This window comes from Meles meles, chromosome 7 (genome assembly GCF_922984935.1).
Source record: "Meles meles chromosome 7, mMelMel3.1 paternal haplotype, whole genome shotgun sequence".
NCBI lineage: Eukaryota > Metazoa > Chordata > Mammalia > Carnivora > Mustelidae > Meles > Meles meles.
Genome location: NC_060072.1, coordinates 66,219,874 through 66,234,272, shown reverse-complemented (window position 1 = coordinate 66,234,272; position 14,399 = coordinate 66,219,874). Strand labels below are relative to the sequence as shown.

The following is a 14,399-nucleotide window of genomic DNA, read 5'->3' as shown; positions in this document are numbered from 1 at the left end:
AGTTAGGGACTGGAACTGGAGTTAGGGTTTTAGTGCATGGTTTGAACTTACTGCTGGTGGCAAAGCACTTGAGCTTTCTTACCAGCTTGCCCAGATCTGAGGCAGAATGGGTAGAGGGTGGGGAAAGTCTTGAAAAGTACCTGTAGTCAAACATCAAATAATGGAGAAAGACTCTTGATTACATTGTATCCTCAGACTTTAAGAAAAAGATTATTTAGTTAACCTAGAATTAGTGCAGGGCACCTGAGTGGCTCAGTGGATTAAATGGCTGCCTTCGGCTCAGATCGTGATCTTGGGGCCCTGGGATCAAGCCCCACGTTGGGTTCCCTGCCCAGTGGGGTGTCTGCTTCTCCCTCTCACTTTCTCTCTGTACTCATTCTCTCTCTCAAATAAATAAAATCTAAAACCACCACCACCACCACCAACAACAAAACCATAATTAGTGCAATATGCAGTGAATATGCTTTAAATGGTTCATACAGAGGGCGGTGAGAAGTCTAAGCTGAAGCCCCTCGGGCTTCCAGTACATCGGGTTTTTATGTCTCTATCTTTTTACCACTGTTGGCAGAAAAAATCTAATTTCTTGTTCCTTACTTCTATTCATGAGATTTTCATGAACACATTCTTTGTTATTAAAGAATTCAGTAAATTTTCTGACCCAGTCTTTCCTGCTTTTTAGCCAGTGAATTAACATATCTTTTTTGGTGATTTCTTCAGATTGGCAAAGCTCATGTGTTGTGGGCATAATTGCATTATTTTAATTCACAATATTCTAAGAAATTGTACTGTCACCACCTACAACAACTTTTTCTTTTTTTCCTAAACTGGGTGATAGTGAATTTTCCTTTTATTGTTTATGAAGGCTCACCTTGCCTGTTATTTCAGGAATGCTGACCTTATTCCCCCATATCATCATTTGAAATGAAAAGAATATGTATATTGTGGAATCTTAATAACAGCAGAGAAAATTCCTGCAACTATTTAATGCATGCAGGGTAAAGCAACAACATTGAGATCAATTCTAAATGATAGTCACCAACTGTTCTGTACCTCCACTGAGAAGAAAACAAAAGGATATACCCAAAACTAGGGAAGATGCAGAGTACACTTATATCTGCAGAAACAAGGCAGATTCAGAGAAAACCCTCTTCTAAAGAGTTTTCTTTTAAAAATGTATTTTAAAATCTGTGTATAAGAAATAAAATAGGTCATGTGACTATAATAGTCTAGAGCAGTGTTCCTTTTTTTAAATCTTTTTTTTTTATTTAAATTCAACTAGCCAATATAGAGTACATCATTAGTTTCAGATGCAGTGTTCAATAATTCATTGGTTGCATATAACACCCAGTACTCATCACATCATGTGCCCTCCATAATGCCCGTCACCCAGTTACCCCCATCCCCCAGGCCCCCTCCCCTTCAGGGACCCTCAGTTTGTTTCCTACGTTTAAAAGTCTCTCGTGGTTTGTCTCCCTTTCTGATTTCTTCCCATTCAGTTTTCCTTCCCTTCCCTAATGATTCTCTGCCCTATTTCTTATATTCCACATATGAGTGAAACCATATGATAATTGTCTTTCTCCGATTGACTATTTTCACTCAGCGTAATCCCCTCCAGTTCTATCCATGCTGATGTAAGCAGTAGCTGTTTATCCTTTCTGATGGCTGAGTAATATTCTATTGTACATATGAGTCACATCTTCTGTATCCACTCATCTGTTGATGGACATCTGAGCTCTTTCCATATTTTAAATTGTGGACATTGCTGCATGAACATTGGGGTGCATTTGTTTCGCTACATCTGCATCTTTGGGATAAATACTTAGTAGTGCAATTTTTGGGTTGTAGGGTAGCTCTATTTTTAACTCCTTGAGGAACCTCCACACTATTTCCAGAGTGGCTGTACAAGCTCGTATTCCCATCAACAGTGTAAGAGAGTTCCCCTTTCTCTGCTTCCTCGCCAGCATTCATTGTTTCCTGTCTTGTTATTTTTAGAGCAATGGTTCTTGATCTGTTTGGAGTCTTAGGCCTCAGGGAGAATTGCTGAAAGTCCTTGGTGGAGAGAAAATTCAGATGAAGCAAGATTTGCATTTGACCTATAACATACATCATGTTATTCAGTAATAACTTAATGCTTTGTGACAAATAAAAATCATTCCAAAGAGCAAGAACTTATTTCATAAGCTATTTGTCCCTTGCTGGAGCCATTTCTCTTAGTTGTCTGACTGTGTTCATTTACAGTTTCCAGTGTGTCTCTAAACCTGTCTTTGTATTTTGTTACTGAACTCTTAACCCATTTTTGAAACTGAAATATAAAATGTGTAGTTTTGTGTTTCTGTGAACATGTTGAAGATCCAAAGACCCCGTAACCGGGCTTACAAGGATCAGATATGCAAGCAATACTAACAGTCTTGGAGTGAATGCTTACCGTGTACCAGCCAGAGTACAAAGCACTATCTTACTCAGTTCTCCAACAACGCTATGATGGTTATTAGTCTCATTCACTGATGAGTGAACCGAGGCCTAGAGTCAAGGATTTGCTTAAGTATTCACTGAGCACTTCCCGACTGTCTGACGCGGTAGAGGAAGATGCAAATGAAAGAAAACATGGACTCCGTAAGCTTTTAAAACAAAAACTTTCTTTTTAATTTTTTAGATTCTAGTTTCACCTATAGTGTTGTTGGTCTCAGGTGTGTAATCCAGTGATTCGGCAGTTCTGTACGTCACCCGGTGCTCATCGCCAAGGGCACTCTTGATGCTCTTCACCTGTTTCACCCATCCCCCACCCACCTCCCCTCTGGCATAAAGAGCTGAGTTGTTTTTTTATAACTGTATTTTCAAAATGTCTACGTTTGAAACTATGAAATGCAGCTTCCAGTCTTGTAGTTTAATGATACCCAAACTAATGAAATGGAGAGTTGATGTCTTGGAACACTCTACAGGTGTTCGTTTAGGAAGTATTGTCATCTGTCACAGGCTCTGTTAATAGTGGCAGCCCACCAAACAGACATACCCCAGATATCTCAATTCAAAACAAAACAAAATCTCGGACTTAATGCAAGACAATTTTTTGAACCAAAATTCATCACCCTTGTCTGTACATATGAAATAATTGATATAGCTTAATGGTGACATTAAGTGTACTTCAAATAGATGTGACATTGCCAACTCATTTAAAGCTGTGAACAGCTGTGTACTTTCAGAATAACAAAGTTTTTTTAACGACAACAAAAGAATAGAAGGAAAGGAAAATATCCCTGGAGAGTTTCTTTTTATGCTTACTGTTTTGAAATAATTTTATATAAAGGCAATTTATATCCTCTCCCATTATTCTTTTACATTGAAATATTTTAAGGCTTTTAAGGTTTATCACTAATATCCACAACTTTGTCATAAGGGACAAAGACTTTACAGTATTAATCCTTTGAATGTTTTCCCTTTTGTAAGTTAAAATTTTAAAAAACTGAAGCATAAAAATGTTAGGTGTCTCCATGAAACAATGATGCTCTCAAGACTGCACTTTCACCTATGAAGGTAGAAAAAGCAGCGTGATTTTTTTAATCTAAAGATACTTTCTGCATCACAGTCACTATTTTCTTTCCTACCCCAGCTCTTCGCACTCCTCACTTTTCCTGAAATTCCAGAAGTGTTTCAAGTTCATTAATTTCGTCTCTTTTCTTTTTCCTTGACCTATGCATTCATCCATCTACTTGCCCAACATTTATCCTAAAGTAGAAGATGGTAGGCAGGTGCTAGAGATGTAAAGATAAAACCATATTCCTGTTCTCAAGGTACTTAAAGTCTAAAGAGAAAGGCAGATTTGGAAACTCTTGCAATGTGCCCTGGTAAATACCACTAGAGTTCTAGGAAGAGCCGCTGACCAGTCTGAGGGATTACCCTGGGTCTAGTAGGAAAGCCAAATGTAGTGCACATGGCTCAAACACAGGCATGTATTTAGAGAGGTAGAGGTTGAAAATGGAAAAACACGCAGGGACCAGTTCATGTATACCTTATTATTGTATGCCACAATTGGAAATTCAGACTTTATCATGACTCATATTAACAAGGCATGAAAACTGAAGTAGCTTTAGGAAGAGATGACATAATCATGTATGCAACTTAGAAAGATCCCACTGGAAGCTATGTGGGGGGTGGAATGGACCACATTGAAGGAAAGATGGTGGCTACTAGAGGGGAGTGTGAAGAGGTCCCAAGCAGCTGCAGTAAGGAGGTAATAGGCTTGTACACAGAAGGGGTTAATTGTGGCAGAGTCTGTCTCCAGGATTCATAGATTGAAGTTATGTGGGGAGTGAGTGAGATAGAGATACTTCTCACATGTTGGCTTGAGTTACCAGGTGGATGGTGGTGGTGTTAATGGGGATTGGGGATCAATTCTTTTAATATGTTGTGTTTTTGGTGCCACTGAAACATCGGAATAGAACTGTTTAAAACCCAATTAGATATGAATCTAGGGCTCAGGAGAGAAATCTGGGCTTTGGGTAATAGAATGATGCAAGAGCCATATAGATGGCATGTAAGTGGTGGTTGAAACAATGAGTATGAAGGAGGTTATCAGTAGCTAATTAAAAATGAAAACAACAAAGAGGGGCACCTGGGTTGCTCAGTTGGTTAAGTGCCTGCTTTCAGCTCAGGTCATGATCCCAGGGTCCTCGGATTGAGTCCCCCCCCTGGGCTCCCCGCTCAGTGGGGAGTCTGCTCTCCCTCTGCCTGTCCCCCTGCTTGTGCTCTCACTCTTGCTCTCTCTTAAATAAATAAAATCTATGAAAGGAAGAAAGAAAAGAAAAGAAAACAACAAAAAGCCCAAGGCAGCAACTAAGGGAAGTATTATTGTCTTCCTTGGGGCCAAATTAGGGAACTTCTAGACCATAGGATGCCTTTGTGTGAATTAGAGAACAGCTTTACCGCCTTCACCCAGAGGAGTTGTCATCTGTTGACACATGTATGAGGTCTACAGTGTGTATGGTGCCCTGTGGAGCCGAGCAGTAAAATATCAGTTGTGAGGATCATGAAGCCACCACTAAGCAGATAAGAAGACATCAAGTGGTACTAGAAACTATAGGAACAGAGTTCCTCAAGGCAGAAGAACAGTCAATACCAACCCGCCCATAGTGACTCAGGAGTCAGAGAAATGGAGTCTGAAAGTTGTCCACAAATTGCCAGTTGGTCTTAAGGGAGCAGTCTCGTACTGAGCAGAGCTCAGTTCGGGGTTCTTTTGTTTGTTTGTTTTTTAAAAGATTTTATTTATTTATTTGACAGAGAGAGAGATCACAAGTAGGCAGAGAGCCAGGCAGAGAGAGTGAGAGGGAAGCAGGTTCCCTGCCGAGCAGAGAGCCCGATGTGGGACTCGATCCCAGGACCCTGAGATAATGAGCCGAAGGCAGTGGCTTAAAACACTGAGCCACCCAGGCGCCCCTAAAATTCCATTCTTGAGCCACACCAGCCACATTTCAGGGGTACAGTAGCCACATATAGCTATAGTGGCTATCATATTGGACAGCACAGTTATAGAACATTTCCCTATTATAGAAAGTTCTGTTGGGACAGCAGAACTTCAAAATAGTGTTGATTATTCCTGTTGGTTCTCCATTGTTGATGATTACTTTGAGGAAATAAGTCTGTCAGCAAGAATTCACAAATTATGTTATACTACACAGAGGATTTTTTTTTTTTTTTGCTCTTTTTAAATATGTTATTTATTAGAGAGAGAGCATAAGCAGAGAGAAAGAAGCAGGCTCCCAGCCAAGCAGGGACCCCAATGTGGGGTTCAGTCCTAGGACTCCAGGATCATGATCTGATCTGAAGGCAGATGCTTGACTGACTGAGCCACCCACATGCCCATTTTTGCTTGTTTTTTATTTGATATAATAATAACATATTTCCAATCAGCATCTATAAGTGTTCTAAATATTTTATGCTCACTATCTTAACTAATCTCCACTAATCCTATGTTATCATTGCCATTTTACAAATGAGGAAAATAAGGTTAAGAGAGGACAAGTGGTAGAATCAAAATCCAAAGTCACACCTATCTGATCCAAAGTCTACGATTTAATGGCTCCCAGAAATCCCCATACAATGATTACATTTTTATTTCTCCAAGTAAAATACAGATGTGTCCTGGGGTATACTTAAAAGATAATGGCAAAACCTTCTAGGCCTGTCAAGGAACTATTTGTATTATCAAATGAATATTTATTTAACTGATGAACATGTTGGTAGTTAGGTACTTATACTCTTTTTTTTTTTTAAAGATTTTACTTATTTTATTTGACAAAGAGATCACAAGTAGACAGAGAGGCAGGCTGAGAGAAAGAGAGAGAGAGAAGTAGGCTCCCTGCCGAGCAGAGAGCCCGATGCGGGACTCGATCCTGGGACCCCGAGATCATGACCTGAGCCGAAGGCAGCGGCTTAACCCACTGATCCACCCAGGCACCCAGATACTTATACTCTTTTAAGAACTCACTGAGAGATTCATTCATTTCCTTACCAACAAAAAACAGGTTCTGGCATTCAAGTAACATTCTAGTATAACAATAGTCCCAAATCCATTCTACCTATATCCTCATGGAAAGTCTTAGAAACAAGAAAGAAATCTCAGTAATATTTTTCCAGAAGATGAGGCTCTTCTGGTTAAATTGTCTATTCAAACCTGAAAATTCATGGAGACAAGGTAGTACAAGTGACTTTGTAATTCATTTTACAGATGACTTCTGAAGAAAAAACAGATACTTGATGTATTCTACAGAGAAGAGAAGCACTTTCTAAAATTTAATTTTGCTAAAGTTTTGACTTAAAGCTGTGGTCTTTGTTTTGTGTGACATTGTAACAAGCAAGGACTCTCCTCCTTAACCCACAGAAAAATAAATGAAATATAGTAACTCTCCCACCATCATGTAATTATTTTTCCATTATCATTTCTGCCGGAAAGCAATTCATGCTGCACATCTACCCTTCTTTGCAGAGAATTAATAGAGAGGTTTCCTTGGTCCTTAGGTTCCCACTGGAGAACCCCCAAGAGTGAAGCTCCCAGTATAAATTAGTGGGAGGGATCTACATACTTCTACTTGGGCCTCAAGAAAATCTTGACAGTCACGGCAGTTGTATGGCCATCCATCTCTGAAGGTTACTAAAGACTATTTCCCACAATCTTGTTTGGTCTGCATGAAAACTGTGTGTGTGTGTGTGTGTTAGTGCAGGAATGAAGGCTATAAATGGGTGAGGCCTTGATGACCACCGACACTTTACAATCAGCAGAAGACTTTGAGTTAGACAGACAATATGTCAGAGGTAAAATGTAATCTTTCAGTAGGATCCAGAGGGCTAAGACCCAACCTGATTTCATAATCCGTAACTGGACAAATACCACAGTCAACCTACAGCACCTTGTTTCTTGGGCATAGCAGCAAATGAGAAACAGATCTGTGTCGTAAGAAGAACTAAATTTGTTCTTCATATGAGTACAAATCATAAGCTTTTTTCTTGAGGGTCTGTACTAAGTCAGCACTAGGCTGGCATGGGAAAGACTATGGAGACATGGACCCTGTCTTTGTTGACCCGATGTTCTCATGGAATGGCTGCCAAAAGTACATACAAGATAACACAATAAAAAATGCCATACATTCCTTTTATGAAGGAAATTAACATGAATCTGAGAGAAGCAAGGACAAAGACTCATTTACTATGCATAGGGCATTCAGGAGGGCTTCTCTGGGTTTGTGGCATTTAATCTGAATCCTGATAGATAGAGCAGGAACTAACTTTGTGAAATGTGTTCCCCACAGAGGGAGCAGCCTATACAAAGGCCCTGACATCATGTACCTACACAGCTGCCACAGGCTTGGACAAGGTCTTTTTTTCTAGGCAGAATCACCTGATGATTCTTTGTAATATTGTAAGTATTACATTGTTGCTTTCATGGAGACCTTTGAGGCTTTCCATCAAATTATTGTTATGTAGTGAAACCTCTCACTTGGAAGTATTCATTCGTTCCTTTCAGTCTACAAACATCACCCCATGTACCTGTGAGTGGGCATGTAGCAGAAGTTCATGCATTTTACTGTGTTCCAAAAATGTTCATCAGGCCCCTACCTCACATGAATCATTACAGAGATTTTCGGGGGTTGTAGAGAGAAAGATCTGTCAAACAGGAATAAAATGTTTATTTTCTCTGATCTCAGCAAAGAATAGACCTGGAAATTTTCAGTGTACCAATGTGTTATACAAACCTTTGCTCTCCGACTCTAATCTGCTAATCTCAAAGGACAAAATTTCCATTTCACATTGTTTGTTGAATGATTAAATGGGAAAAGGGAGGGAGGGAAAGGAGGAAGGGGGAAAGGGAAAGATAGAAAGAAAAAGGAAGGAAGGGAGGGAGGGAGGAAGGAAGGAGAAAAGAAAGAAACAACCTATGTGATATTTGAGCTCTTGCTGTTTTGGTAAGTATGTAGCAAAAGAACAGTCAGTGCAGGGCAGGCTCTGAAGAAACAGAGACCAGTGAAATGGAGAAAAAGCTACAGATGGTCCTTTAAATATGAATGAAATCATGGTCCTGGCCAAACTCAGAGAATATCACATAAAGGGAAGAACAAAGCCCTCCTTAGCGCTTGAAAGGCTCTGAGACCAGTGGCATTCTCAGAAGTCTCATTCTCTAGGAAATAGCGACTATGTCCTGTAGCTGAGCGGCAAAGGAAGGTATAAGCAGGGAGTTCGTGGTCTAGAGATTATTGATTTTTACTTTCACTTGTCTTTAAAGAAGACTGTATTTTATTTTTTCTGACTTGTGGCTACCAGCTGCACATTATGAAAAGATTTTTTTTTAAATCAATTTCTTCTGCCCTGATGAGAGCCTAGAGACCATGTCTTTAATGATTACATTCCCCAGAAGTAGAAGTGTAACAAAGATGCCCTTTCTTAAATGGTACTTCCCTCAGATATACTCTCTAATACTTGGCTCCACTCCAAGTGTGTTCCATGAGAACACATCCTCATCCAGTTAGAATGGTCTTGCACCACTGGGTTGTCTGCCTTTTTTTCTGGAGAACGGAGTGCAAATGAATCACCAAAAGGTCTGGCAATTCTCACCTTTGTTTACAGTGGGACCTAGCACTTATCTTTCATCAGGTTTTGAGTCTTGGATGACAGTGACATTCATACCCCATTTGAAGTCTCTCAGATTGTTGCAAGGTTCCTACAAAGTTCAGGACTCAGAACAACTAAGGTGTATACTAGAAGTGACACCCAGATTTACCTACCACAGATTCTTGCCTCATCCAATTTGAGACTGATTGAGAAACTGTGCCAAATTTCCTAGACCTTGGTTTGTATTCAACTTGACACAAGGACGCAGACCCTGACAGCTGTACCCACAAACCTGTGGGGTGTGCGTCTTGCCCACTAAGCTTGGGATGTCATGGATAAAATCGTGTTTGACTCTGCTTCAGTCCCTTTGACCCCTTTCAGGCAATCAAAAATATTTACTGACCCCTCACTAAATGGAAGTCACAGTGGGATTCAACTCTGTTTCCACCTCTAATTGGGGGATTAAGATACACGGACATTTAAGGAAGGGAAAGAACAGTGAAAGCGCTAACAACCATGACGTGAAATGACAGGCGATCCCTCAGCAGAGGCCAGAGGATTGACCTAAATTGTGGCTGAGGTGGAATTGGCAGACAGGACTGGATCCCGGAAGAACCCAGGCAGGTATCATGGATAAAGCAGGATCTGATTTGGGCCTTGGATAGGCCAGCGGTTCTCAACCCTCCCTGGACAGGAGGGCCATCTGGGGAGGCTTAAGGAATGCCAAAAATGCCTGCACAGGCAGAAAAGAGGAGTGGGGGTGCCATGAGAAGGAAAAGAAGTTTAAAGAAACAAAGCTTGTTTGGTCACAATAAAAAGTTAGTGTAGGAGGAGAAAAAGCAAGAAGGCAGAAAAGTCAGATTTCATCTGATTTTTGAATAGCCTCGTGTGCCAGGCCAAGGAATTTTGGAAACATATTTGGGTCAGGATCATGGGGTATATTTAGCCATAACACCTGATTTTTACAGCTGGAGAAGGATATCAGAATTCCTCTCTAGCTCATAACTCCTCACTTCCCACTTCCACCCCTGCTTGAAAGGCTATGTCTGACAGAAATTAAGTGTAGACATGTGCTAATGCTTCACCTCATTCTCTCAGATACAGGATTCCCACTGTAACTAGGGGCTGTAGCGATTCATGCCAAAGTACAGCCACTTGTGTAGAAGAACTCTTGAGTGATAGCCGGAAGGGGGGACCACTGAGACAGCAAAGCTGGTGTCTCCTGTAGGGTAAGTATCATGGATAAATCTCTCCTCCCTTCGCCCGGGATGAGGGGACTCAGCGCTGGTACTTCCTGAATCTCACAGATGCTTGCACCTAGCAAAATCCCTTAGTTTTGCTGTCTCTCTGTCTCTTTCTCTTTTTCCTTGTTTGAAGGGTAGGCCTGAGCAAAATTCCTATCCTATTACTGCAGATACTGGGCTGAGAGAGGTTGCATGGATGGAGGGAAGGATGGACAGATGGGTAATTTTTCTGACGTCCACCCGACTAGAAGGAAATGGAGCTTGCAGCGGGCCTTTCTTAAGATCCTTTGCAGATAAAAGTCTGTCAGATCTCCAAGGAGGTAGATTCCACACCACTGCATTGAATTTAGAACTGGAACGCAGCACATTACCCATCAGACTCTGCTTATTCATATAATAACTTACAAAGACCGTTTCAAGTAAGTCTGTGCTTTATCATCAGATGTGTTTCCTCCCTACTGAGCTAGAAGCTTAGCGTTTCCTGGCTGAGCAAGAGCTTTGAACAGTAACCCAACCTGGGGGGCGGGTTCGGGGAGTGGTGGAGTCAAATAACCCACCACAGTTTGAAAGCAACTGAAGTCCTCTTCCTGTGCTTCTTCCTCTAAATTGAAGTTTGAAGACTCTGGACACTTCTGGTGAACTCTACGGAATGCTTTGGTTTCTGCCATCTGTTCACACTCATCTACTCATTACTGAGCAGCTGCAGACCAGACAAGGCAGTTTTTAGCCCAAATGTCAGTAGCACAGGGACTTGAGCCTGCCACTCAGTCCATTGAAACAGGACAAATAGGCCTTATCAGAGGCCAGGAGTCAAAGCATGTTCTTTTAATTTTTCTGTGTAGCGTTTCTTGACAGGATGTGACATGTGGCTAGACAAGTTTCAAACTCATTTTCTTGTTCATTCTTCATTTACACTTCTACGATCAGATTTTACCAAAAGGTTTATTATGGTTACTTGCATAGGAAGAAATGCAGTTGTCTGATCTTCAGGTCTTAGGAGGTCGTTATTGAGAACTCAGGTCTGGAGCTGATTGCGCAAGAGAGAAAGACAAAAGGGTTTTTTTTTTGGCCAGTATCGCTCTGGAAACAAAATTATAAAACATGAGCCAATTAGAGAATAAATACAACCGAAATGAGAGATACTTACAACAGCTGCAGTCCACATTTTGAAAAGGAAATGATCGTGTGCACTGCCGTGTTTATCTTAAACATGAGATTGGACTAATGAGGGGAATTTAATTTCCGAGTAGTGGGAGGAAAAGAAACGAAATCACAGGAGGATGTTCCAGTGGCAAATGCAAGAAACTAATAGGACCTAATGTGGGAAAAGAAATCTGCACTAGGAGCACTAGGTGGATTAATCTAGAGAAGATGAACAGAGTACTCTGCAAGGGAAAGCAAGGTGAGCTGGCAGACCAGTTAGGCGGCTGTTGTAAAAATCCAACCAGCAGGTAATTTGGGCCTGAGCTAAGGTCAGAGCCCTGCACAGACAGAAAAGGAGACAATCCAAGAGTAATTCCACTGGAAGAGTCCAATGATCATGTTTCTAATTAAAAAGGAACATTGGAGACCATATAGTTTAATGAATGACAAGATGTTTTCCTCTGGAACCAGTGCTTTCTGCAAAGATTTTTGCCTTTAGAACTGCTTTTGTCTTTACACGTGTGTGCCTCTAAAGTCTTCTCTCACTACCTTTTTCTTTTTGTTTGTTTGTTTGTTTGTTCATTTGTTTGATAGATGGGGTGGATTAGGTCAGTCATCAGTGTATTGACTTTATGGTCAGATGACTTGCGGGGCTCCAGGTCATGTGGAGCTGAACTTGGGCAGCTCAGACAGTGAGGCCTTCCTTTAGAACAAATATGTCTTAATGGTTCCTGAAGGCCATTTGGATCAGCTGTGGGAGTGGTGATTTCGCCACCTCAGACTCTGGAAAGAAGTCCTCACTGCTGCTGAATTCCAGTCAGTCCTACTGGTAGAAAACCGGAAGTTAGGCGCTAGACAGGGTGGGTGGAAGTGAATAGTGAATTCAGTCTTGCATTGAAATAGCCTCCTTGCCACTAGTTAAAAACTGTATTAAGACTTTTCTGCTCTAAGAAGGGACAGATAGACACACACACACACACACACATAAGCAAAAGTACAATGTGCTCAAAATCAAATGAGCTGGTTTCAAACTCAGCCCTGTCCCCTCCACACTCACTCATAGACACTCATTGTGTGACCTTGATAAGCCACTTAATTTCTTCTTATTTCTCATATACTTCCCTTGCTTCAGCTCACCAGTGTCATAGCAGTTGTTATTGTAGGTGAGACAGCTGATAAGTGTTTCTATAAGACAGACACGGAGACAGAACCTCAAAAAGTTGTCCAAAGTCAGGCACTTGTAAGTGGAGCCCAGGACTGATTTCCGAGCCTAGACACCTGGCCACCTCATGCCAGGGGCGCCTGTGGTCAGGTAGAGCTTACGGTCATGATTGGCCAGCTCTCCATTTGGCAGTAGTTGGGCTTTAGTAGTTATACACATGAAAAATGTTCGAGTCTGGATGCTTTAGCGATGGCAATAGGAATGGTTGAGTCTTCCACAGCAACTTGGACTTTTTACTAAAATGTTTGTTTTTGATCCTAAATTGTCAGAGGAGTGTGCTGGCTAGCCCAGATTTGATTTTTTGAATTTTACTCTTATAAAAGGGGTGTCATTTATATGGGGAGGGAAAGTGATTTACTACTTTTAAGTCTGAGAGATATGTGTGTGTGTGTGTGTGTGTGTGTGTGTGTGTGTGTATGTGTGTATAGGCATATGTAAGTTTTCATTTACCAAACTGCCCTTCATGGGGCTAATCTTTCATCTGGGTTCTGTTGAGTCACATTCTTCTTACTGATATTTTTAAACAACCCAGGCAAAGTTAGATAAGCTCCTCCTAGCCTCTTTCTCAGACTTTTACAAAGTGCTTTACATTTACAAAGTTCATGCACATCATTGTGTTTCACTGACAACAATTCCGTCATGTAAGTGTATAATAGCAACTTGTAGAGAAAACTGTATACAGAGGAGGTAAGTGACATGTCTAATAGGCAGCTGCCCCTGGTTCCATGGCTATTGCCCTGGCTGGGCCATCACAGTCAAGGGACTCCTAGCTGTAATGGTGACTTACCTGATGGTCAACTCCTTTGGAGCTTCCCTAATCATAGCTTGAGGAAGTTAGTTTGAGAAAGATGGTGTTGTATGAGCATTTTGAGCTGAATTTTGTGCCTCCAAAATTCACATGTCAAAGTCATAACCCGGCACCTCGGAATATGACTATATTTGGAAATAAGGTTATTGCAGATGTAATTAGTTAAGAGGAGGTCATATTGAAGAGGGGTGGGCCCATAATCCAACTGACTGCTGTCCTTAAAAAGAGAGGGAAATCTGGGGGCGCCTGGGTGGCTCAGTTGGTTAAAGTGTCTGACTCTCGGTCTTGCCTCTGGTCCTGGTCTCAGGGTCATGGGACTGAGCCCTACATGGGACTCATGCTCAGTGTGGAGTCTGCTTGAGATTCTCTCCCTCCTCTTCTCTCTCCCTCCTCCCCCCCCCCCCACACTCAGGCTCTCTCAAATAAATAAATAAAATCTTATAATTAAAAAAAAGGGAAATTTGGAAACAGAGACAAACATATCCACGTGAAGATTGGAGCTATGCTGTCCCAGCCAAGGCTCTACAGAAGCTAGGAGAGAAGCCTGGAACAGACGCTCCCCAGCATCTTGAGAGGGAGCATGGCCTTGCCAATACCTTGATTTTGGACTTGTGGCCTCCAGAACTGTTAGACAATCAATTTCTGTTGTGCTAAGCCAACCAGTCCACAGTACTTTGTTAATAACAGCCCTACTTAACTAATTCAGTGAGTTGCAAAGAATGCAACAAGATAGCATAAACCAGAGCATAGAATAAATTTAAGGTCTTCCTCTGAACAGCAACATTGATTGAGATCATTCAGAAAGTAAATCTTTGGATAGAATCCAACAGTTTGAAGCACTAAAGAAATTGTTGTCCTGATACACCCTAATTTGCTTCATAGATTA

General features: G+C 41.3%; 1 protein-coding gene across 2 annotated transcripts in view; it reads left to right on the top strand.

Annotated features, from left to right (window-relative positions):
• The window catches only part of FAR2 (fatty acyl-CoA reductase 2), a 134,885-nt gene that overhangs the window by 33,178 nt on the left and 87,308 nt on the right, over positions 1–14,399 (top strand). The window contains exon 2 of one of the 2 annotated variants that reach the window (XM_046012391.1): positions 10,195–10,325. The exons of the other annotated variant lie outside the window; for it this stretch is intronic. The gene's annotated coding sequence lies outside the window, so the exon portion shown is untranslated. The remainder of the gene's footprint in view (positions 1–10,194; positions 10,326–14,399) is intronic. 2 annotated transcript variants of the gene reach the window in all.